The sequence below is a fragment of the Euprymna scolopes genome, chromosome 15 (genome assembly GCF_053919585.1).
Source record: "Euprymna scolopes isolate OS-2025 chromosome 15, ASM5391958v1, whole genome shotgun sequence".
Lineage (NCBI taxonomy): Eukaryota > Metazoa > Mollusca > Cephalopoda > Sepiida > Sepiolidae > Euprymna > Euprymna scolopes.
The window spans coordinates 71,109,128-71,134,798 of record NC_136496.1 but is presented as its reverse complement, the minus strand read 5'-3'; the positions used below and the strand labels follow the sequence as shown (position 1 = coordinate 71,134,798).

Genomic DNA, 25,671 nt, shown 5'->3' with positions numbered 1-25,671 from the left:
ATATATATATATATATATATATATATAATTTTCTTGTAAGATTGGGGATGAGGCAATAGGCATCCTACGCCAAACATTCAACCACTATCTTATATTCCAACCGAGAGATCTTTTTAAGATTCTGACCGTTTGTGTGTGTGTGTGTGTGTGTGTTCAAACCAGTGAACAACATTTGAACACGATCCAACCATCAACAATCGATTTTTTTTTTTGTGTGAATTTCCATAAACAGCAAATAATTTAACCTCCATTGATTATTAAAGAAAAAAATGTATTCGTGGTTTGTATAGAAAAAAACAACCTAATGATAAAATAAATTCAATTGAATTAATTAAAAAACCTAAGTGTTGAACTTTCGGAATTTTAGAATGACGGGAAAGGAACTGCTCTGTTGAGCTTCTTCAGAATAGAGGCCGCTTCCGCTTCATCTTTTTTTATGATTAAAAAAAAAGAAAAAAAAAAGACGACTATATTATTATCGGCGACCCTGTTTAAGTCACAATTATCGAAAAAAAAAAAACAAAAGATGTTCACTTTTCTGCGATACGTTCGTTGTCAAATTATTTTATTAAAAACGAGCACTTGTTTAATAAGCGGTTATAATTTTATTCTTTAAAGAGATAAAACCCCGTTTCCGCTGCCGTTGCATGAAAATTAATTAAGGATTTCGGCGACACTGCTAGTGTCATACTGGCTATAAAGTAAGTAAAATGTCGATTCTATAATGAAGATAATATCGAAGTGCCCCCCCCCCCCCGGTGTTTGTAAAGAAAATGTTGGTTCTTATTTAGAATTCAACTTAATTAAAAACAGAAAGAGAAAAAAAAGCTTTATGATGCATATACCTATTACGGAACGGAAATGTCATATTCCAAAAGTTAGGTAAATTGAGCAAGTAGTTTCATTGTTATAAAGAAAATCATTTTTAAACGATTTAAAACGATTAATGTGAAATCGATAGCATTACAAGGCTGATCTTGTAAGTTTGAATTATTGTAGACTTATTTGCCCTTGTTTTCTTTTTATTTTCAAGATGGCGAGGCAAAACATCCCCTTTTTGTTTATCCATAAAATTTTATTTTCTTAGAAATGAAAACTACTTGATCAATTTACGTAATCTTTGGAATATGACATTTCCGGGACGGATATGTAAGGTGGAAAGAAAAGTATAAAAATTTACTAAAAATTTTTTATAATCTGAAAACAGTAGCTTTCTAAAATTTACACTTTCAGATTTAAAAAAAAAAAAAAAAAAAATGCGAGGAGGGGGTCATGGTTACATGGTATTCCTTATGATCGGTGTTGCGTGTTGCGTTAAGATTTGCTCTGAACGATGGCGTTTTTGTAGTTGTATAGAACGCCATGCTTTGAACACATTGGGAGAATTGTTTTGACACTTGACAGAGTTGGCAGTAGTTGCTTTCGTTATTAACGTGATTGTGTATTATCGACGCTACCGGTGGCTTCGGTATTACAACGTGAATATTTTTCGATTTTGAAAAAATATCTGAACCGATTAAAGTACTCTGAATATGATAAGCCTCCGCTCTATAATAAAAACCAATGTGTGAAGTGTGTGTATATATATATATATATATATATATATATATATATATATATATATATATATGAAGAATAGCTCTTTCTTTTCTTTTTCTATTTTTTATACTCGGTTTTCATTCTTATTAAAGGAACTGGCCTCGAATAAAAACAGAGGTGTTGTTGTTGCCTGACGATATCTTTTAAGACGGAAACAGTATATTTATATTGTGGCGACTTGTGGTAATTATGTTTACCTAAATTGAATAAAAATAATATTTTGCTCTTTTAAATTGAGCACTATCAACAACCTCATTAAAATCCATTTTTTTTTTTTTTGCTTTTTGGATATTTTAATCTGGAATATATATATATATATATATATATATATATATATATATATATATACACACACACACAAACACACTGGTTTTGTGGACTTAAAATTATTTTGGCTTTCTCCCAGAGCGGTCCAGTATATTTTTAATAAGTAAGTATTTTATGTATTTTATGACACTTAATGATTTCTATTTTTTTTTCAACAACTTTTATACTCTTATTCCAAGTAAAAAAAATCTCCAATTGTTTTTTGATTTTTTTACCCCCCCCCTCCCCAGGAACATAAAAACTGTCTCTGATGAGTTGTTTGGTGCTTTCACACCATTCAACGAAACATGTGTAAGACACAATAAAATATTCTGAAAGAAAGATAAATATATATTTGGATTTTGAATGCTCACTACTGATATATACTGTGTCAATCGTTTTATTGCAAATTAGTAAAATATCAATATTGCACTAAATATACGTTACAACAAAATGAAAATTATATCATCAAATGACTGCTTTAAGGTTAGTTATTTCCAAAAATTTTAATCAAATTCATATGATATTCACAAAGTTATGACATTTTATTCTTTATCGAAGAATTTCCACTGTCCATCGCTTTATTGCAGGTCTCTTAAAAAATACAATGTCTTATCTTGCAAACTTTACTTTTTATTATATTTTTCTGTCAAAGAATAATAAACAAAAACATATTCTAGGTCTAGGCCTCATGTAAATTAATTATTTATTGACATATCCACCATTTAAAAAAAAAAAAAAACTTAAAATAACCTTTTGTCCCCCGAGAAAGTCAATTCTTTGATCTTAAAAGGAATTATAGCTCTAGCAACATCAACTATGTTCCTCCACAAAGCATCCTTTGTAGTAAATTGCTCTCCTCCCTCATAAACTCCTGTTTTTAATATTGACCAGAGATATTCAATGGGGTTAAGGTCTGGAGAACACGATTGTCAGGTCATGAGAGTTTCCCCAACGAATTCCATAGATTCAAAGAAGGTGCAGTCGCCCCAAGCAGAATGAGATGGTACATTGTCATGTATAAAAATGATCTGAAAGCGACGTGACAATGGTAGGTCATCTAGCCATGTCGGCAAATGATTATCCAAAAAGGCTGTGTACACATTGCTGGTAAGCTTTACATCCTCTGGCACTCGGAATGGTCCAACCAACTTATCCCGAATGATTTCCGGCCAAAACATGATGTCTCCACCTTATTGTTGGCGATGAACTCTGTAACGGGTTTGATCCATCTATCCGGACTATCAAGAGTAGCGTGGGCCTCATCCCTAAATAGGATCTATTGGAAATACATTTTCATATAATTCTGTGTCCAAGCCATTCGTTTTTCTCTATGTTCTTTGCTCAATGTAGGCATTGGAAGAGGTTTTATGTTCCTTGCAATCTCATTCAACACATTGTATCAGGCATGCTTGGATCTTGGAGCAATTCCAACTTTTGCAAAAACGAAAGCACTGGTGCTGTTTGTGTTTTGGTTGACTTACCTACGAATTTTCCAAATATCGCAATCTAAAAAGTTTCTCCTGATGCCCTTATTTTTCTGAATTTGGTGTTTGGGTTGTTCAAGAATGCAGCCAAGGTTTTTGGATCCCATTTCAGCTCCATGGCTAAATTTTTGATGGACAATTCTTCTGTGAGTCCTGCAACTGTCCTTTGCTTTTCTATAACCTTTATTCACCTGATTTTTTGGCATTGTAAGAGATCTGCAATAAAGCGATGGACAGTAAAATTTCTTTGATAATAAATAAAATGCCATGACTTTGTGAATATCGCATGAATTTGAAGAAAATGTTGGGAAATAACTAAACTTTAAGAAACTCTTTGATGGTACAATTTTCAATGTTTTTGTGACGTATATTTAGGGAAATCTTTGATATTTTACTAATCTGCAATAAAGCGATTGACACAGTTTATATATATCAGTCTGGATTAAGAAGAACCCTCGTATCTACTACTACATCCGCTAATGGAACTCGGAAAAACAGATGCCAAAAAATAAAACTGAATAAATTACATGTATTGATCCATCAAAAATTCAAACAAAGAATTTTTTTTCCATCCAGCTAGACACTTCACAACCATTTTGTGTGATGCTAACCCAAGACACAATGGGCTTGATTGGGGAAGGGGGGGGGGTCGAGCGGACATTTACCTATGTATACCTATAATGTAAGCAGTTAGGTTTTTTTTTTTGCTCTTTGAGTTCATTTTTTACATCAAAAAGGGTGGTATACCATGGTAGGATTTTAGAAAGCTGATATTCAACATAAAAATTGTTCTTTTAAGAGTCCAAGGACGAAAACATTATAAATTTGCTGACAAACAAAATTTAGACATTTACGCACAAACTTTAAATGCTTGTATCTTTAAAACTATTCAAGCTAAGAAAACAAATGAAACCTCTACTTGATACTGCATTTTCAAATATCCAGTTAGAATGAGAAAATAGACTACTAAAAGGTTACACAATGAAAAAATTAATTCAAGGTATCAGATAACTCAACCTGCATCATCATCATCAAAAAGCACAACAAAGACTCATATTCACTGTTGCAACCATGAATTGCAGTTTTAAGCTGCACAAAACTTCTAATGCTGTGACCTAATGACTTGCAATATCTGCAGTGTAAACGTTCTCTTGTCTTCATAACAATGGGATCACTCTCGTCCCAGTCTGTTAATACAATCTGATAGTTTGTCTTTCGCGACTTGTTTATTCGATTCTGACATAGGAACTTATTTGCCTCAATGCCAGATTCTGTATAGTTGAGCAAACCAGTATGGCCATTTTCTGCAATTAACTCAGCAACATGAGCACTTGGAGTGATATCAATTTATAGAATTGAACCAACATGGAGGTACGTAGCATGACAAAATTCTTTGAAGTCGTCAATTTTCACTTTCCTATCTGAGTTAATAATGATTAAATGATAGCCATGTGTCATTAGCTCAAACAGTAACAACTAAGGCTTTAGCACTAAATGTTTCGGTTTCAATTCTAGCAGATGGCACCCAAGTCACACACATATATATATCCATCTTGGCTCTTAATTCACTACTATCGATTTCTTGAGTAAGCAGTTTTCAGTTGGATCTCGTTGAGGTTGTGGAATGCGGGCAACTGAAGTGATGCAAACAATTGGGCAGACATAAGTTGCACTGGAGGCAATGGTACTTCACTCCACTGTATGGAGTTGCAAGTTTTTGTACTATTGGCGTCTGCTCCTTCTTAAATTTCAACAGTTTGTCGTACGATAGAAGAACATCAGCTCCAGCATCTTTCAGCAGTAAACGATTGTCTGTGTAAATCTGTTTGGTCATTTTGCCACTCTCGTAGATGGCAGATGCAATCTCCAATGAAATGTTTCGGTCTTAGATGAACTCATTGCGTAGAATAGAGTATCCCACTCTAGGAACCTCTTTGTTTTGAAAGTATTTGTTCTTCAGACCGAAGGCAAACATTTTGGTGGGAGAAGTGTTCTGTGCTTCAGTAGCAGCTTTGGTCGAATCCATATAGTCGCTCAGTCGTTGGCATTGTTGACGGTCACTGACTTCCTCCAGAGGACGCTTTGCCTTCAGTACATAGGTGTGATGTTGGAGCACTACCTTTTCATCAAATGACTTGGATGAACAATTCTTCTTTTGTTGCTGCTGAAAGTCTTTGAACGCAACTTTGATGTCAGATAGAAGTTTATCACTAGGTGTGACCTCCTACTTAGATGAGACTTGTTTCACAATTTCACCGAAGTCTGGCTCTTTGTTGAATCAAGATCTCTTGCAGTTCTTGAAAATCTCAATGAGAGCAATATTTGTCATGTCATTGATTATGATTGTGCATTTAAAATAAAATAAAATGTGAGATGTTGAAAAGTTGAAAAATGAGAAAAATGGAAATATTTAATTATAATGGATAAATTTTGAAAAAATCAAGAGTTTTTTCTGGTTTATGACCAATATTTGACTGAAAATAGCTTCTAAAAGGATTTTCCAGAAAACAGTGCAGTTTCATGGTTTTCTGATGCCAGATTTGGATACTGCGCTCCAAAAAACATAGGAAAAGTGGTCTGGATTATGAAATTTGAGAAAGAATGACAAGAATTATCTGAATTTATGGTTTAAACGGTCATTGTAGATTGTCCAAAATTATGAAAACATGGGCAAGTTCAAATTTTTTCAGTATGTTAGAATTAAAATGGTTCCCAAGAGTGATTTTTTTTCACCCAATTGAATTATGATAGCTTTCTATATTTAGATTCTTATTTCTGAAGGATGAGAAATTTCATCTCGGGGCTTTTTTGCAATCTTTCATCAAAATGTACCATGTAATATGTGGCTAAATTTTCGCAAACATAACAATACACTCGTGAGAATGCTGATCTATAGATTTTAGTTTCACTGGCAGTTAAAAATCAATAAGTATTCAGCATTTTATGCAATGGAAAATTAAGTTTTAGTCAAAAATAAACAAAAACAAAAATAAAAAGAACCATTTTTGGTAACGGAAATTAGGCATGAATTTTTCTGATACTGATTCCAATACCCCAAAAAGTTTTGATTTTTTTTGGATTTATGATTCTGATTAATCGTCCCAACATTAGTTTGTACGTTATTTCTGTAATTAATTTTATAAACGCTTTGTGCAGGCGTTTTTCTTCCCATTCTCTTTCTTCTCTTTTTGTTTTTTGTTTCATCGCTCTCCATATTGTTTATCTCGGGGTGCTTTTGTTGGTAGTAATTAGCCTATTCATATTTTGACTGATGTATTTTACTCATCCTTTAATTGCAGTCTTCAGTACATACCAATCCTCTTCCTCCTTCTTTCCTTTTTACATAGAGTCGATCAGTATCATCTTTTGGTTGCAATGTATGATCATTATTGAATTGATCCATTTTTTTATTGTATTTTTAAAAAATGGTTTTGATTAAAAAAATATGACTAAGGGCACCACTATATCTACCATATGAAGAAAAATATGTGAAACTTTTATTAAGCATGTTGTTTTTAAATTTTTAGATTTGCATTTGTAAGAAAAGAGATTATAATAAAATTTTATGTATAAAAACCTAAATGTAGATCCCATGAACAATGCTTCGTTCTTAGAACTGCACACCTGTGGAACTCTTCCATTTCTCTGCTTTCAAATGGACTACAATATTGTCAGCTTCAAGTCCAACGTAAACAAATTCTTGATTAGCCATCCCCTTAAGTAATCCAATTTACCAAATTTATTTTATTTATATATATATATATATATATATATATATATATATATATATATATATATATATAACTACTTCATTTACTCACATAAACCTAATATACGAAAGTATAGATTTATGCGTAAACTTTAAGTATTTACTTCAAAAGTGCTCAATACGTAGGTAGAGCTAGTTAGTAATTTATAATATATATATATATATATATATATTAATGATTATTTTTATACCTACTCGGGTTTCATACTTATGCAATCATCAATGAAGGAAGTGATAATTATCAATCAGGAGAATCGAATTTACAGCCATCTCGTTGATAGTTGACAGTTCTACTACTATCTGACCGATGGGATTGATACTCGTAACCGATATCTTGAAATGTCTTTATATTATTTTCATTGAAAGTGCTCCATTTGTTTGTTCATTTACAAACAAAAAGCTTCGCATTACACTAAGTAGTAGATGAAATCATTTAACGGAAATGTTCTACCCAAAAATCGGGGCTCGTATACAGACTGCTTCGTTGAATCATGGCTCATCAGTGCAGTTAAACTAGTGTTTTCTCAAAGCAACGATTCGGTCATAGAATTTATTGCTTTTTATTATTCCAAATTAGCTTTTTAAAATCCATTACTGTTTGTTCTTACCACAAAACACAGGTCAAGTTTTTTTGTTGTTTTTTTTATTATTATTTATGCTTCAATAATTTTGAATACAGTCACAGTAATTTTCAGGTCAAATTCTAGTCTTATTCTTCTTTCATGATATTACCCTTTTTCTTTTTTTTTTCTTTTTTTTAATAAATCAAAACTACCAGACTGTGAAAAAAAAAAAAAAAGTCTGAACATTTGTTGATTCTTATTAAATGTGTAAATATATGAGCTTTTTTTTTTTTTTTACAGGTTGTCTAAAATTTTTTGAAGAAGTCTCTTTTAAAATAAGTTACTTTGTTTATTGATTTCTTTTAACAAAATAAATTGACTCTTTTTTTGCTCAAGTAAAACAATCGTAAAACAAATAATTAGTTCTTATGATTACTCTTAGGTTGACTTATTGTATCTTTCTTGTAGGCTTTTTAAAAATATATGAGAAATTTCTTAAAGTATCATTTTATATATATATATATATATATATATATATATATAGCCTGGATGCCTGGTGTTGTCCGGGTGTTGGGAGGTGTGTGTTGAGCAGAAAGGAAAAAAAAAAAGAAAAAAGTGGTAGTAGGCAGGCAGGCTCGAACCCGTACCACGAAGGAGGAAAAGAATGTGAAAAAACGTGATGTCTTTGCTGTTGTGTCCATTGCCAAACTGGAAGTGGCAATAGTTTAAATTAAGGCTAGTCAATCGAAAAGAGGAGATGACTTTCGAAAATATCAGTGAAAAAAGTGACATCCCCTTGTAGAAAAGTGCCCAGTTGAGGGTGAAGAAATTAATGTTTCTAGCCAATTTTTCGATATTTGTCGTCTGAAGGGTCTAGCTTGAAAATAATACTGATCTCATGAAAATCTGTTACCTCTGTCGAAAGTTTTAGGATTTTTATACCTACAAACACTAGTGTTTCATGCTTGCGCAATCATCAGTGCAGGGAGTGATAATTACTTCTGGTCAGGAGATTTAAACTCAGTCAACAAAGCCAACCATGACTACAGACTAGTGTTGTATTCATTAGGCACTAGGAATTAACCTTTAACTGGAAGCGAATTTAGATACTTATGAAATCGTTTAAGTGGGTTTGTCATAATCAATGGTCATGAGAGTATTCTACAAACAAGAATGTAGAGTTGAATGTAATAATCAAAGAAGAAAGCGCTCGTGTGTGTGTGTGTGTGTGTGTGTGTGTGTGTGCATTGTGTGGTTATACAACTTACCTACAGATTGAATCTGAGAGAGAGAGGGAGATTAAAGATAGCAGCCATGGATTTATAAGGTGTAGTCTCGTGGAATCTCACAAGATCTCATCTTCCACTGCACACGTATGCAAATGGAATAGAGTCAGTTTTCTAATAAAATGCCTGTTGGCAGAGGTGGTGGGGAGAACACGTGCTGGAAGTTGAGTGAGAAAGTTGACAGTGATGAGTTCTAGCTGGACTTTTGCTTATTGTATTTATTTTATTTTGTTTTGCTGTTTACCAGCCAATTCAACTGCAAAGAAGTTTGGAACGTATGTATGTATGCTAATTGGCCACTTTTTTTAATTCACTAAGTAGGGCTCAACTTCAATCTCTTAAAGGGAATTTATAACTATAATATTTTTTTCAATAAATATTAATAGTTTTTATACCTACGGACATTAGTGTTTCATGTTTACACAATCATCAGTGCAGGAAGTATGACACCCATCATTAGTTATCTGAAACTCTCCAAAGCATGTTCCCACATCAATGTTAATCACCCAAATGTTGGTGCTCACCATGCCTATGCAGGAAACATGTACTCAAAGTTGGTTCATTCAATTGTGCATAAGCCAGTGATGTGTATCCACCATTTTTTGAACTAAGCAAAGTGCAACCTCCTTCTATCTCATCTGATTTTGACTTTAAGCTGATGTTTAAACTGCAAAATCAGATTGTAATCAAACGGTGGCTCCTCTCCTCTCCCTATACCTAAGCGTAAAGTCTATACTACCAGTGTAGCCACGGCTAGGATCATGAGGAACACCATTCGTTCGTCCCAAAGCCACAAACGCAGCACATTGAACACTATAGATGCTACATTTAAGGATACCAACTGCAAGCAAAACGACAACAGGAAGAAATTAGATGTCATTCATGAAACATCTAATCTCATTATGAGGTCAGAAGATGAAAAAGAAAAGTAATAATATTAATAGATGAAAATTTTGTCTTATTTTTGGACGTTCCTATTTTGAAAATAAATAAATGTTATAATTCTTTTTCTATCCTTTGCAAATGATTCAAATTTTAGTATGTTATTATAGATGATAACGAGTACCAGTTGTCAAAATTTCAGCTTTTCACAGCTGTTATTTCTAACCATTATTAGGTTTTAAAATTTTGTCCCTTAATTTTGGACGCTACTGTAGAATTTATCTAGTTATATAAGTTTTATCGTATATATTAATGTGGAAGAAATGTGTGACCAGTTCAGTATGACAGACTGACTTATCTCCCTTGACTTAGATTTACTTAAATTAAGGGTCCGCCATTTTTAAACAACATAATCGGAGATAATTTCTTTTTGTTAAAAATACATCTACAACATCTTCTACTGGATTATATTTTCATGATTTCTGGAATTTATACTAATTTTGACAAGACACGTAAGTATTGTAATAATGTTTTCACTTGAAATGCGTTGGTTTAACACATCACCAAATGTAAACAAGCACTTAAGTTGTTTCTTGTGTTTAATTATTTACAAGTAAATTATTTTACCTTAAAAATTTCAAACAATAGATGTTTAGAAATTATGATAAATGAACTCAGATTGTAAGATCTTTTGATGGAAATAAAAATCGTGAGAATTTTAAAGTTTGATTAATGTTTTTACACTTGCCATAAAGCATTACTTTTTTTATCAGTGTTGTGGTCCCTTAACCAAGCTTCTATCTTTACATCATCAACGCTCTGATCCCCATCTGGCATCAATTGAAATGGATGGCTCTCATCTTGGGGAGGCTCCATGTTTTGACAAGCTTCTGGGTTTGACCTTTACTCCTGATCTGAAATGGAACACATACATCAAATCTGTTGCCAGGGAGGCTGGGAAAATGGTGGGATCCTTCTACTGCTCCAGAAGATATCTCACTACTGATGCAATTCTCTATCTGTATAAAAGCCAAGTACGTCCAAGGATGGAGTACTGCTGCCACATCTGGGCAGGAGCTGCTAAAAACAGCCTATCCTGCCTTGACAGAGTACAAAATAGACTTTGTGGTTTAGTGGGGGATGCCCTTTTCTCTTCCCTGCAACCTCTTTTCCACAGAAGAGATGTTGCAAGCCTGTCTTTGTTTTATCGTTATTTCCATGACAGGTGTTCGTCTGAGCCCCAATCCCTCGTCCCCCCTTGCCAATCTTTCACGAGAAACACCCGTCTGGCTGAAACTACTGTCAATAATTTTCCCCACTCTTTATCTGTGCCTAAATCCAAACGTAGATTCCATGAACAAAGCTTCTTTCTTAGAACTGCACGCCAGTGGAACATTCTGCCGCTTGCCTGTTTCCAACCTGACTACAACCTGGACGTCTTCAAGTCCAACATAAACAAACTCCTGACAAACCGCCCCCTTAAGTAAGACACGCTATGAAAACCCCCAATACTAATGATTACTACAATACTATCTCATTGATTACTGTACACATAATAAACCTTATCCTTGAGTGGCCTTCAGGCCTTGATAAGTGATGACCCCCATGTAAAAAAAAAAAAAAAAAAAAAAAAAACAATGGTTTATCTATTTTATTAAATTGTTGGCTTAGTTCTCTGTACCTATAATACTAGAGATCCCAGTTGGGGATATAAGATTTACACTTACCATAAAGCATTACTTTTCATATTAGTGTTTTTTGATGACGTTCGAAGAACATTAAATCTAGATGGTATAAGGAATGTGTGAAGAACAGAAGACTTTGGTTATATGGCCACCTTGAAAGCATGGATAAGAGTTCTTGGGTTAATAAATGAAAAACCGTCAAGATAATAGGTCCAGTTCACAGGAAAAGACCAAGGGAAACATTGGAAGAAGTGATAAAATGTATTTCAGAGAAAAAAGAATAAATAATGACCTGACCAGAGATAGGTTAGTTTGTAAGTCAATTTCTTTAAGCCATCCAACAGATGCCAGAACACCAAATATGATGATAATGATGATGATGATGATGATGATGACGACGACTTTGCAGACATCTGATTTGGTGTGTATCTCTTACTGATTTAAACATCAACAGTGATGAATTTTAATCCAGAAATCCGTTGGGTGCACTCTTCTTTCAAGAGTAAGGAGCGGGGGTGGGGGTGATATCGCGCTGGTGATTGTCTAGTTTGTCTTCTTCGTCTGGTAAAAGAAATGAAGAATCAATTTTTTTTACTAGTATAGTCTAAGTGTTGAGTTTTGTAAGAGACAGCCGATTCTAACAATTTGTTGTTGGCATAGGCTACCTCCCCAAAAGGAGCAGGTAAGGCCTGGAAGGATGGTCTCACGACAAAGGAACAGATACTACATCCCTACTCCCATCATTAAAAAAGGGAGGAAATAATGCCTGGGAGGATGGTCTCACGACAAATGAACAGATACTACATCCCCCCTCCCATCACTAAAAAAGGGGAGAAATAATGCCTGGGAGGATAGTCTCACGACAAAGAACAGATACTACATCCCCCCTCCCATCACTAAAAAGGGGGAGAAATAATGCCTGGGAGGATAATCTCACGACAAAGAAACAGATACTACATCCCCCCTCCCATCACTAAAAAAAGGGAGGAAATAATGCCTGGGAGGATGGTCTTATGATGTATGAACATATACTTCAATATCAGACCTTGTCCCCCAATATCTCAGGAGAAGATAATGCCTGGAAGGAGGATTTCATAACAACAAAACAGATGCTACACTACCCCCACCTCCAGAAAAAGGGAGGAGGTAATTTCTGAGGGAATAGTTTCATGACAATAGAATAGATAGTACACTGCTCCCACTTCACTTAATTGAGCATTGAAGGGTAATACATTAATAGAAATAGAAGTATAGTTTTGATTTCAGACAGACAGATACCAAATCTTGATTAGTGCGAGGTTAATTATTATTAAAAGTAGTAGTAGTAGTAGTATAATTTTACCCTCATTTTCTCTTATAACACGTACAGCAAACCAAGAGTGCTTCCTACCAAGTTTTTTTATAAGTGTTTACTAGTAGTCGTGTTGTATAGGGAGGAGGGTGGATTAGATATTATAAAGCAGTTGCATTGTATTGAGATGTGGTAAGATATCGTTCTTATAACATCTGTTATAAACGTATAAATTGTATTGTTTTTTTAGTCAGAGGATATGATATTAGCGTGTAAACTGAGTCATGTTGTATCAGAGAGTTATCACACAGTTATATATTGCAGTTCATATTACATAAGGTATCATTTTTTTAGAAGAAGAATATATGCTTCATACCTTTCTTTCTTCAAGAGTTCTTTTATCTTCACTGCTGAGCTGGTGATGAAACATGAAATGATCAACACCATCCAATTGAGACATCTGTTCTTTCTTTTGTGAAACCACAGAACAACACTTTATATTTTTAAAATATAAATTTATTTCAGTTGTCTCAAATGGTCTTCACAGGGTCTACATTTCTTGTCTACATGTTTGTTCTATCCAGCCTTGCTTCTTGTCCGTCTGTTCACTCCCATGACCCAGCTCCAACTCTTTCATCTGTTCACTCTCGTGATTAAACTCCAACTCTTGACTCTAAACTTCTCGACCTCTTGACCTCAGTTTCGGTGACATAACCAATTAAAATACATGTCCCCTTAATGTGACCTTTCCGTCACATACGCCTGTTCAAGGTTACTTTGTTTATATTTAACCTAGCTAACTTATATAAACATCTTTAGCTTAAACCCTATTGCTACACTTTAGATCTATAAACAATAAATAACTTTCAATATAAACTATTTTAAGAATATCATTGACTAGATAGATAGACAGATAGATGGATAATAACTAACTTTTTACAATGTTAATTATTCAACACTAGTAGTATATAGCAATTGTAGTAGCAATGATAGTCCTATAATTTTCAACCCTCCTATGACACATCTGATAGTCAGGATGCTTCTTGCTAAATTTAGTGTAATTGGGTCGATTACTTTTGGAACCTACAAGTGTTGATTATTTACTCACTAGGAATTTTAACACAAACTAGTATCAGTTCCTTACTGGCAATAACAAAGAGTGTTACCTGAAGTTTAAGTTTCCTAGATTTCCAGTTCTCCTCATTTCTTTTAATAACTATTGCACTTTGCATTTTCGCTACAACCATTTACCATTAAATTATTGCTGATAGTGGCCATTGGTTTCTTTGTGCTCTTCTAGTGGAGATCTTGATATTGCTCTATCGTTTCAGTCTTTCCATTCTCTTCGAAACATCACAACCATTCTTTGTAGTACCAGCAAATGCAGCTGCGTTAGTTGGATAACGTTTACCCTTGCTGTGACATATTTTGCATGTCAAGGGTGATTCATGCCAAATTTTGTGTCATTCTGACATTGTTGGAGCATATAAGTGACCAATGACTATGTAATCCCTGCAGCCGCATACTTAGATAACATAGCTTTTAAACCTTACATAATGATATAGGACAAGAGAGAGAGAGAGTGTGGCAACCCTAGTTGAAGTCAGTGTTCTCCGGCTGATGCTGGCTTAAACAGAGCTGAGAGTAAAAAGAGAACTAAACACCAAGGTCTTATATACAGCATGAAAAGAGACTGAAAATAGTTACGTGTATATCAGTAAAACCTAAACGTAGATTCCATGAACAAAGTTTCTTTCTTAGAACTGCACGCCTGTGGAACTGTCTTCCGTTTGCCTGCTTTCCAGCTGGCTACAATATGGCCGTCTTCAAAACAACGAAAAAAACGTCGAAACAAGTTCTAGATGAGCTGTTCCACTTAAATTAAGAAATTTACCGAATTTCCACTACTACTACTACGATTACTATGATTCTGATACTGTACACGCTTTAACCCTTATCCTCGAGTGACCTCTGGGCCTTGATAAGTGGTGACTCCTATGTAAAAAAAAAAAAAAAATTTTGTTAAAATAGTGAATGCAGGAAGAACATAAAGGAATATTGGCTTTCTTCAAGCAAGTCCCCTGATTGTTGCTGCGGGCCTGTCAGACTAAAATCAAGCATCATAAAAAAAAAAAAAACGTATCCAATACAAAATATTCTCCCCAAATTTTCTTATTTACCATTTTAGTCTTTCCAGCTTCGTTGAAGCATCATGACCAATCTTTGTATTACCAACAGATGCAGACATCACTCACGAGCTGCATTAGTGAGATAACGTTTACCTAACATTATTGAAGATTTATTGAAATTTTTTAAAAATTAAAAAAAAAAAATTTGTTTTTTAATTTTAAAAAAATTAAAAAAAACAAAACTATTTTGGGAATATTCTGTACTGGATACGTTTTTTTTTTTTTTATGATGTTTGATTTTAGTCTGACAGGTCCGCAGCAAACGTCAAAGGACTTTGCTTGAAGAAAGCCGGAATATTGATTTAACACTCAGTCCCCAGGACGTACACCAGAAATAACTGTTGGAAATAAGTCATACGCCATTCACTGTGACTATGCAATTCCTATAGCTTCATCCATAGAAAATGCAGTCGTTAAAACCTGATAGTGTGATATGGGACAAGAGAGAGTAGCAATCATAGTTGAAGTCAGTGTTCTTACTGATGCCACAGAGACTAAAAATGTTGTTAATTCAAATGGACTTTTTTTTTTTTAACTTAGGGTTCATCACCTGGAGGCCACTCGAGGATAAGGATTATAAAGTGTTAGGTAGACGATGAGACAACATTGTGATGATCAGTAATGGTGGAACTTGGGTAGGGTTTCATTATTTAAGAGGACGGCTCAACAAGAAAATTAGATTTTTGAAGCATTTACATTAGATTTGGAAACGACCCAGTTATAGTCAGCTGGAAAGCACCCTCGTGGTATTGTGTTCTACAAATGAGTGTTTCTAGAAAAGAAACTTTGTGGAATTTACGTTTAGCTTTGAGCAGAGATAGATAATAAGGGTCCTGTATTCCACAGACCGACGGTTCTAGGCAAAGAAAGTTTGCTTGTGGAATTTTCATTTAGTTATAGACTCAGGCAGAAAGTAAGGGAAATGGATCAAGTTAGAAAATGTTTTCCCACGTGCATCATGTGTAAAATGTTAAAATTAATCGTTGCCGCACAGAAAGATCGTTCACCTGGGTGGTAGCATTTCTAAAAGTCACTTCATTTTTCCGCCTCGGCAAATTCGTTCGCCTTTCAGCAATGCATTTATTATCGTTCTCACATCTTTTTTAACCTTTGAAATAATTGAATAAAATCAAGACATTTCTGTTACCAACTTTTAAGAAAACTGTTGTTGGCACCAAAACTTCTCAATTTCAATCTCAATATCTACATGATGTTTGAATGTATTTCTCTCTCTCTCTCTCTCTCTCTCTCTCTCTCTCTCTCTCTCTCTCTCTCTCTCTCTCTGTTGTAAGTTCGTTTCTAACCTTTTTTTCTAATTTTCTTTTCTCTTTGTTTCTGTTGGAGATGGAGTATTCTACCAGACATTCACCAGGTATTTTAGAAACCTCAACCGAGAGATCTTTTTAGGATTCTAACTTTAAGTGCAACTCTATGGATCTCTCTTGCACTTAGTTCACCGGGTATATTGATAAGGCATTTTTTTTTAATTGTTTTTTTTTTTTTTTATGAGCCCAGTGGTTTTTATGATTATTAGAATGATGGAAATCTTCCTAAGATTCCAATTTCTTTTCATGTCATGCATAAGACTTTGGTATTTACACGGGACGTTCAATAAGTAATGCCCCTGATTCACTTCCAATTGTTTGATCAACTGAAATTTTTCACATGCAATGATTTATATCTCTATGAGTTATGTGACCAATTACAGTTCTGGACTAATAGTGATTTCTGCTATACAGGTGTTTGACCTAAGTTAAGTGTAAAATGGAGCCTGTTGAGTGCCACATACAACTAGATGGTTGTAGGTTTGATTTCTGGCTTGGGATTAGTGCTAGTTTCACAGCACTGAAGAGCTGTGATACAGCGAAACTTAGTTTAGTTATTTTGTTTCACAGCATATCAACCCTTTTTAGGTTATTCATGCTGAATCCAGTAAATTTATAGAAAGTTTTTTTGTTTTTTTTTTGCTTCAAGTCGTTTATATCTTCCATCATCAATTTATAGTGCTTGGTTTGGTTGTCTTGTGGTGGATTCTGTTGTTTTCATTCCCGGCCCTACAGTACATGATTGAGTTTTGCAAAGGGAAGGGGAATGGGTTATGATATCATAGTTTGGTGCTCTTTAAGTCAGGAAACCAGTAGGGAAATGAGGAAGGAAGAAAAAGAAAGGGAGAGGGAAAGGGGGACTGTTGTTCTTATTTTTCTCACTGCAGAACATGATTGAGTTTTGCAAAGAGTTAAAAGAAAAAAACAAAACGGTTTTAATGTATAGTGTCAGAAGCCAATATCTTCAGACAACCTGATCTGTTAGCATTAGAACAACAAAACTATTTGTGATAACTATATATATATATATATATATATATATATATATATATATATATATATATACAGTAGAACCTCAGAATATGGCATTAAAAATTAGTAAAAAAATACAGTACAGTATATAATATATATGTATATAATCAAATAACATTATAAATAACACTGTAAGGCGGGGCAAATACCGTAACCAGGGTCCGGAAAAACATTGTATTCCACATACCTGAAAAAAACGTATTCTAGGGCCACTATATCCCAGGGTTCTACTATATATATATATATATATATATATATATATATATATATATATATATATATATATGCTCTCTACTCGTTTGTGAGTACTGTTGCAAGTAAAATTGTCAGTTAATGCTAAGCTCTTCATAAAACCGAACAGAGCACTCCTTGGCTGCTGATACTGTTTCTATATACAATAAGATTTCTATTTTTAACATGTGCCGATGGCTCAGTAGATAAAATCTAGCTGTAAAAAAAGCAATCAGGTTTTCAATCTCAGGCACTTGCATATCTAGCCACACTCAAGTGCTGTGATACAGCAAAACAGTCTGTGGATGACTATAGATGAAACCTTATTTTATACATGGCATCACGAGAGAGAGAGAGAGAGGGGGGGGTTGGCTGTTTTTGTTTTACGGCATATCAACCCGTTTCAGGTTATTTAATGCTGAATCCAGTGATTTTGAAGAAAAAAATTTTAATAGAATATATTTGTTTTTTTCAAGTCGGTTTCTATTTAACCCATAGTTGGGACCCTAACAGGTACTACCACTCCGGGTCAGAGTGGACCTGGGAGCAATGGCAATTAAAGGGTGGCTCCACACTCCCCAAAGCCCGCAAGCTGGGGCCTCACCACTGGATATAGTTTAAGGTCATATCCAGGACCAGAGAGAGAGAGAGAGAATGATCAACGAAAGGGGAGTGAATTTCCAGTGTTTTCATGAAACCGAAAGTATCACTGAACAATTAAACTGATGGTTTAAGTTTTTTTTTTTGGGGGGGGGATGTATATATTGATGGTTATGTTTATCTAAAAAAATAAAAATTTTACAAAAATAGATTTTAAGTTTTTTACTTGGAGTTGGAGGGGGGATGCGCTGTAGCTTGGGATTGATGCATAAGAGAAAAAAAAAACTTGTTTGGATATTTTTCACTATAGACAACAAACTGAAGAAGTAAAGAAACAGATATATAACAAATAAACGTTACCAAATGCAAGATAAGTTACTCTTTTACCTATCTGGATTAGTTTTTTGTGTTTTAACTTATTTTATGGCATTTTTGAAGTTTGTTACAGAAGTAGTGATGAGTTGCTAAGTTAGAATGGGAGTAGGAGGACTGACATGAAACTGTCCTCTTTGGAGTTTGGATAATCGCTTAAAACTCGAAAATGAAACAAAATAATGTTTGAAACCAACCCAATAACTGTCACCATAGCATTCATTGGGTGGATTTCTATCATTATTTTGTTTCATTTTCGATTAATAAATGGCCCATTCCCCCCCCCCCTATTTTAAACTTATAAAATTTTTTTGGATTCAAAACCTTTTTAAATTTTCAGAAAATCGATATGATAGATAAATAAAATTCTTGAAAATGATTTATCAAATCAACAATAGAAAATGCTGAATTAATGATTTCTATTTGAAAGAGATTTTCAGCGATTTTAACGTTTTTAACGTTTGTTGCTGGTTGTTTTAAAATTCTAATGAACCAGAATTTCTGGAACTAATTGTTCAAGAATCACGAATCCCATTCAAACTGCCTTTTTTCATGCTATGTTTTCTCACGCCCACACATGTACTTCTGTAACCTGCAACCGCCAACTATTCTTTTAACTTATTCTTGAATCCCTTCAGTGACACCCAAAAAAGGAAATTAAAAAAAGTGTTTTCAACTACTTACACTACAATAGGTACGTCCAACGCGTGCCACAGTTTTAACCCCCGCTGTAATTAATAAAAGTTGTCTTTCCAACAATTAACTGGTTGCATGTCGTTTAACCATTGGGGACTTCACTCTTGGAAAATTGTATAAAAAATCTATGATTATCACTAACTCTAAATTTGGGAGTGCAACTCGAACTTAGGGTTAGTGGTAGATAAGTCATTTGTTAGGTGTGTCAGAAATTTCATGAAAAATATTAAATAATTCCACCCCGTTTTCCAAACTTATAACTCCTCGAAAAATGTAATTCAAGCACTAATTTTTTTTTCAATTAAAGGAGCAAGGACCAAGGTTTCATTTAAAAAACAAAAAAAAAACAAACAACATGTTTTTTTAAAAAAAAAAGGTTTTAAACTTCGGACTTTACAGGTAAATTTCTAAAAAACACTACTTTTTTTTTGTTTTAAATTTGAATATATTATTTATTGATCTTTTATCTTCAATTTAGGATATATAATACTTTGGTGAGTAAATTAATTATTTACTTCTTAATAGACATTTCAAAATGGGAGGCGTGAATTAATTCCGCCCCCTGTCTTTCCAAGCTTATAACTACTCGAAAAATACAATTCAAACCCTATTTTTTTTTTTTCAATTAAAGGAGCAAAGACCAAGGTTTCATTAAAAAAAAAAAAAAAAAAAGGTTTTAAACTTTGGACTTTACAGGTAAATTTCTAAAAAACACTACTTTTTTTGTTTTAAATTTGAATATATTATTGATCTTTTATCTTCAATTTGTGATATATAAAACTTTGGTGAGTAAATTAATTATTTACTTTTTAATAGACATTTGAAAAATGTTTGTCTAAAATATTATATTCGGTTTATTGGAAAGAGCATAAAATTTCACATTGACAATTTTTTTGATAGATTTTTAAAGTTTAAAAATTGAAAAATACTTAACTCGTAAAATCCAATTAATTTCATTACTGTTTTTTAAAAAATAAAAAAAATAATATTTCTATTACTTTTTATACAACTCTAATAGTTTATTTTGGAAGAATAATCCATAAAGAAAATAAACAACCCACTTTTAAAAGAGAAATTACGAGTTTATTCACAATTTCGTGTTAGGGGTATCAAAAATTCATACAAAAATTCTGATACACCTAGTCATTTGTTTACAACTTTTGAGAAATTAAGCCTCCTTACTCCTTAAGCGATAAGCGGACATTTGTTTATTATTTTTTTTATTCAGTGTGTCAAATCCACTTTGAACTACATATTTGGAAATTAGAAAAATAAAAAAAACAAAAAAACTTTGTTTTAGCATGTTAAAAGTATTTAGGTTTGTAGATAATTAAATTCTACTGTGTTTGGTATAAGTTTTTTTTTTTTTTTTGCTGTTGTTTTTTGCTTTTTAGAATTTTTGACTAAGGGAGGTTGCTTAGATCGTATTTTAAACTAAACTACGGAGGTTGGAATACCCCCCCCTAAAATGTACTTGGAAAAATCGATTTTATAGTGAGATCTAAGAATAGTTAGCCGAAAAAAAAAGGTGAAAAACAAAACAAATAATCAATAAATAATTGTTACCAAAGACAATAAATGCTACTTTTTTTTACTTACATGAATGAATTTATTTTATATTTTAAAGTATTTTCAAGCGCTTTTCTTTATTTTTTAATCTAAAATTGCGGGTGTGTGGGTGCAAAATATCTCTAGATTTTCTAGAATTCCCCGCTAGATTGCAAACGAAATCTCCAGATCTAGCGGGAAAATCGCTAAATTGGAAACACTGGTCACGTGACGGCAAGCGGTGATAAATAATTGTCCATTAATAAAAAAAATGGCCAGTCGGTACAAAGAAAACCACTTATTTATTATAGAAAAATTAAGTATAATGCTATAATTAAAAATAGATATATAAAAACATGCATGGGTACAGTAAACATTATACCAAAATGTCGAAGCAATCATTTATTTAGTTATTTAGACTATTAATTATGAATGAACCAAGAGTTACATTTTTATATATACAGTTGTGCCCGATATTATTCATACCCCCCTTGAAAATTGAGTTTATTAGGTGTAACTTTTGTAAGAATTTATTGTTTACGTCCATATTGATACATATTCTTAATAAACCTCTTCTGATCATTTTCGTCATTTTAAAATCTCGGGATACTTGTAATAAAAGAAATATACAGCTATTTATAAAATCTGCAATGTTCAAAAATAATCATACCCCCTTATTTTTTCAGTATTAATCGAGTTTCTGACTGTTTGTTTTCTGTTTGATTCTTATTTTGAATGCTTTTATACAACCTTTGATTAATTTCATTTCGTTTTTTGCATTTTTCAGAAATTAAAATGATATCAACTGAAAACCAATAAAAGAATAAAAATTATTAGAATGGGGAAGAAAAAAGAGCTTAGTAATGATCTTAGGACTAAAATAAATAGAATTGTGAATTCACATAAGGATGGTTTAGGTTACAAGTCAATTTTCAAGAAATTTGAGGTCCCTACAGCAACAGTACAGAGCATCATCAAAAAATTCCAGAGCCACCACACAACAAACAACTTGATTGGTAGAGGAAGAAAAAGGAAACTGTCTGCTAGAGCCACCAGGAATATTGTAAGAAGTGTTAATGCAAATCCAACCACCACTAATAAGGACATTTTAGAAAATCTGGAGTCTTCTGGCATAAAAATATCAAGGCAAACATTGCAAAGGACTCTGCATGAAAATGGTCTGAAAGGAAGAAGACCAAGAAGGACTCCATTGCACACCGGAAAACACCTTGCAGCACGTCTAAAGTTTGCTAGGACCCATGTGAATTCTCCAGAGTCCGTTTTCTCAAGTATTTTGTGGACTGACGAAACAAAAATTGAATTGTTTGGCCATATGGATGCTTCTTACGTTTGAAGGAAAAAAGGAGAAGCTTACAACCCAAAGAACACCATACCCACGATGAAACATGGTGGTGGTAGCCTAATGTTTTGGGGCTCCTTTTCGGCTAGTGGTCCAGGTAGTTTGGTCAAGATAGATGGAACCATGAAGAAGGAGCAATATTTGGAGATACTCAAGAAAAACATTAGACAGGATGCGGAGAAGCTCCATTTAGGACCAAACTGGGTCCTTCAACAGGATAATGATCCAAAACATACTGCCAAAATAGTCAAGAAATGGTTTGAGGATAATCAAATTAATGTTTTGAAATGGCCTAGCCAGAGTCCCGACCTGAACCCTATCGAAAACCTCTGGCACATATTGAAAACTGAGGTTAAAAAGCGGAAACCTAGAAATTTGAGGGATTTGGAGAACTACTGCATTGAAGAATGGTCAAAAATCAGTGTTGATGCTTGTAAAAACCTTGTTGATAAATATCCCAAACGGTTACAGGCAGTTATTAAGAATAAAGGGCATGCTATTGACTATTAGTAAGAGAGGTATGAATAATTTTGAACTAGTGCCATTATTGTTTTTCTTTGTATAATGTTTCAAACTTGCATAATTTATTTATTTGTTGAGTTTAAATTAAATGCTTATGCTTGATTTATTGTTTGAAATCCCTTTAATATTGTCTACCTTCTGGTTTGAGCAATATTCTTATAGAAATCTCAAAGATCCGAGGGGTATGAATAATATCGGGCACAAGTGTATATATATATATATATATATATATATATATATGGGATCAAAGAAGTGTATATATGAGGATTCTTTGAATGGAGACTTTTTGATATAATAAAAAGCTCAACATGCAGGTGGAGCTTAGACACAAGAGGAGAATATATTGATAATAAAATATATATACTGATGCATATGGATTTATTGATCAATTGTAAAACAAGGGATTACAATACAGTGTGTAGGGGTTATGAAAGTGCTTTATGCCAGGCATTTTGAAGCCTAATGCTTCTCATCAGAAGAGGAATAGGGTGCTAGATAACAAGATAAGGATGTGATGTCTAGCAATAAGAATATTAAGGGATCTTGTATAGCTTAAATATATTAGAGGGGGAGAGAGGGTCGTCTAAGGGATTATTAGATAATTATATTACTTTATATATATGTTAGTGAGGGGCTTTAGTAGGATTAGGCGATGAAGTACACTTTAGGGAGTAGTTACTGTATGTTATGGGATTTCATTAATTAATTAATAAATTATGATCCAATGAGAATGACATGTGTCGATCTATACAAGTAAAGTAAAGACTAAAGTGTAAAAAGAAAAAAAATAAGTGTGTGAGTGAATAAAAAAAATAGAGGATAAAAGTAAAAAATAAAGCAAAGTGAAACAAAAAAAAATAGAGTTTGTAGGCGAGAGGTGAAAAGGGTTGCTGACTAGTATAAAGATGGTGCTATGTGACAACAGAATAATCGGGCAGGTTTGATACAGGTGGCATATATTTTAGTAAAGACAGAAAAATATGGATGGGGTTAAGGTAAAAGCATAGAAAAATACGAAGGAATATACTGACAGGAAAATAAAGTACAACAATGATAGTAATAATTAATTTCTTTTTTAATATAAGTTTAAAATTTAATATTTTCAGCCGATAATTGTCTGGTATAAATACTCCAATCAGAATCATGATTAGCATCAAATAACATCAAATACACATTGTAATGGTCTATACTAGGAAGTGCAAATAAATACTCGCCAAATAAGTCTGGCTGTTGCAAACTCATATCATATCTAAAAAAAAAAGTCTACTAAACAAATGACAGGAGGTAGTTCAAAATTGTTAACATAGATTTAGGTCTATCCTGTCCCGACTAAAACCTGATTAGGTTCAACAGTGTAAATTAATGACTTATATTTTAAGAAAAAAAAAAAAGGAATGGTGCAGGGTAGTTAAAATATTAAGTTAGAATAACCCAAATGCAATAATAGCATAGTTAGCATTAAATCTTTATTTAGAACAGTATATATCTATTTAATAAATATAATAATGTATTTAACAATAAATATAAATAGAAATTTTATATAATTAGGTTCAGTAAAGAAGAGTAGTCAATATATGCTTGTTTAAAGCTAATTATGATTCTGAATAAAATATTTATGCCTGATAATTCTAGGTTGAAAACAGTAAATTTTAAACTTATATTAAAAAAAAGGGAATGGTGAGTGGGAGTTGAAATATGAAGTTAGAATAACCCAAATAAATAACCCTAAAATAATAATAGCACAATTAGCATTGAATTTTTACATGCAAAATTATATATACATTTAATAAATTAGAATAAGTTATTTACAGTAAATAATAAGTGTATTTAAAACTAAATACAAATAGGAACTTTATTTATTTAAGTGGAGTAAATTGTATACTTGTTCGAAGCTAATTATAAATTTTGATTAAAGTATTTATACCTAATGATAATTGAAGGTTGAAAATAATAAATTTTAATGTTATATTTAAAATAATTAAACACGGATATGAATATATAATAGTTCCCACTAAAATAGGTCTAATATTTCCTTTTTATAAAAAACTATATATAAGTAGAATATTTTAAAATACATATTAGGATAAATTTTGGCATATTCAAGTCAAATATATTTGTTTGAAGCTAATTGCAATTTCTTAATTTAAGTAGATATACCCGGTTATTTAGATGAATATAATAAATGAAACTTGTGTCCCGGTGTTACCCAGGAAAATTAAGGAAACCAAGAACCTCCTGCTTTCAGTGACTTAAAAAAAATTTTTTGTGGTGGTGGTGGTGGTGGTGGGGTTCTCACTGACTTGTTTTCTTGGCCACAGTTTCTTGGGGAGGGAGTTTTGTTTGTAATTTCTAACTAGATTGCAACTTGTTGAAACTTGAGATTTAAGCCCATCCAGAAGTAAATTGACCATAAAGGATCAGGAAAGTTTGTTTTCACCAAAAAATGCCAAGCATTTATCCACGATATAAAAAAATATTTGTAAATAGAATTATGTTTTAAATTAAAATGAAGACAATCATAAAAACGAATAGTTAATTAATAAGATGTCCTTTTGCAAAGCAATGTACAAATTATGACTTCAGTAACATACACATGATCAATATGCTTCTGAATTTTTTTAGATAGTGATTGATTGTTCATATTATTTGGATTCTTCGGACTACTGTTCTCATCTGAAGTGTTATTTTAACGTTTCAGCTAATGTATCTTTCAACTTTCAGATTGAACCTGAGAATCAATCTTTCAAAATATAAAAAATCTGCACAGAACCTTTCATTTAATCCACAGGAGTAACATCCTCTCGGTCTGTCAGCCATCACTGGCTAGAGGTTCTAAGTAATTCAGAACTATATTCTATTTTACCAGGTCCTTTATCCATTACCTCACTGGTCCTTGCATACAATTCTAGTAGGAATTTTGAAAGTCTT

General features: G+C 32.9%; 1 protein-coding gene across 2 annotated transcripts in view; it reads left to right on the top strand.

Moving 5' to 3' along the window:
• The window catches only part of LOC145293883 (single-strand selective monofunctional uracil DNA glycosylase-like), a 44,152-nt gene that overhangs the window by 1,944 nt on the left and 16,537 nt on the right, over positions 1-25,671 (top strand). Inside the window, exon 1 of one of the 2 annotated variants that reach the window (XM_080140641.1) lies at positions 100-701. The exons of the other annotated variant lie outside the window; for it this stretch is intronic. The gene's annotated coding sequence lies outside the window, so the exon portion shown is untranslated. Of the gene's footprint in view, positions 1-99; positions 702-25,671 lie in introns of those variants that run through there. 2 annotated transcript variants of the gene reach the window in all.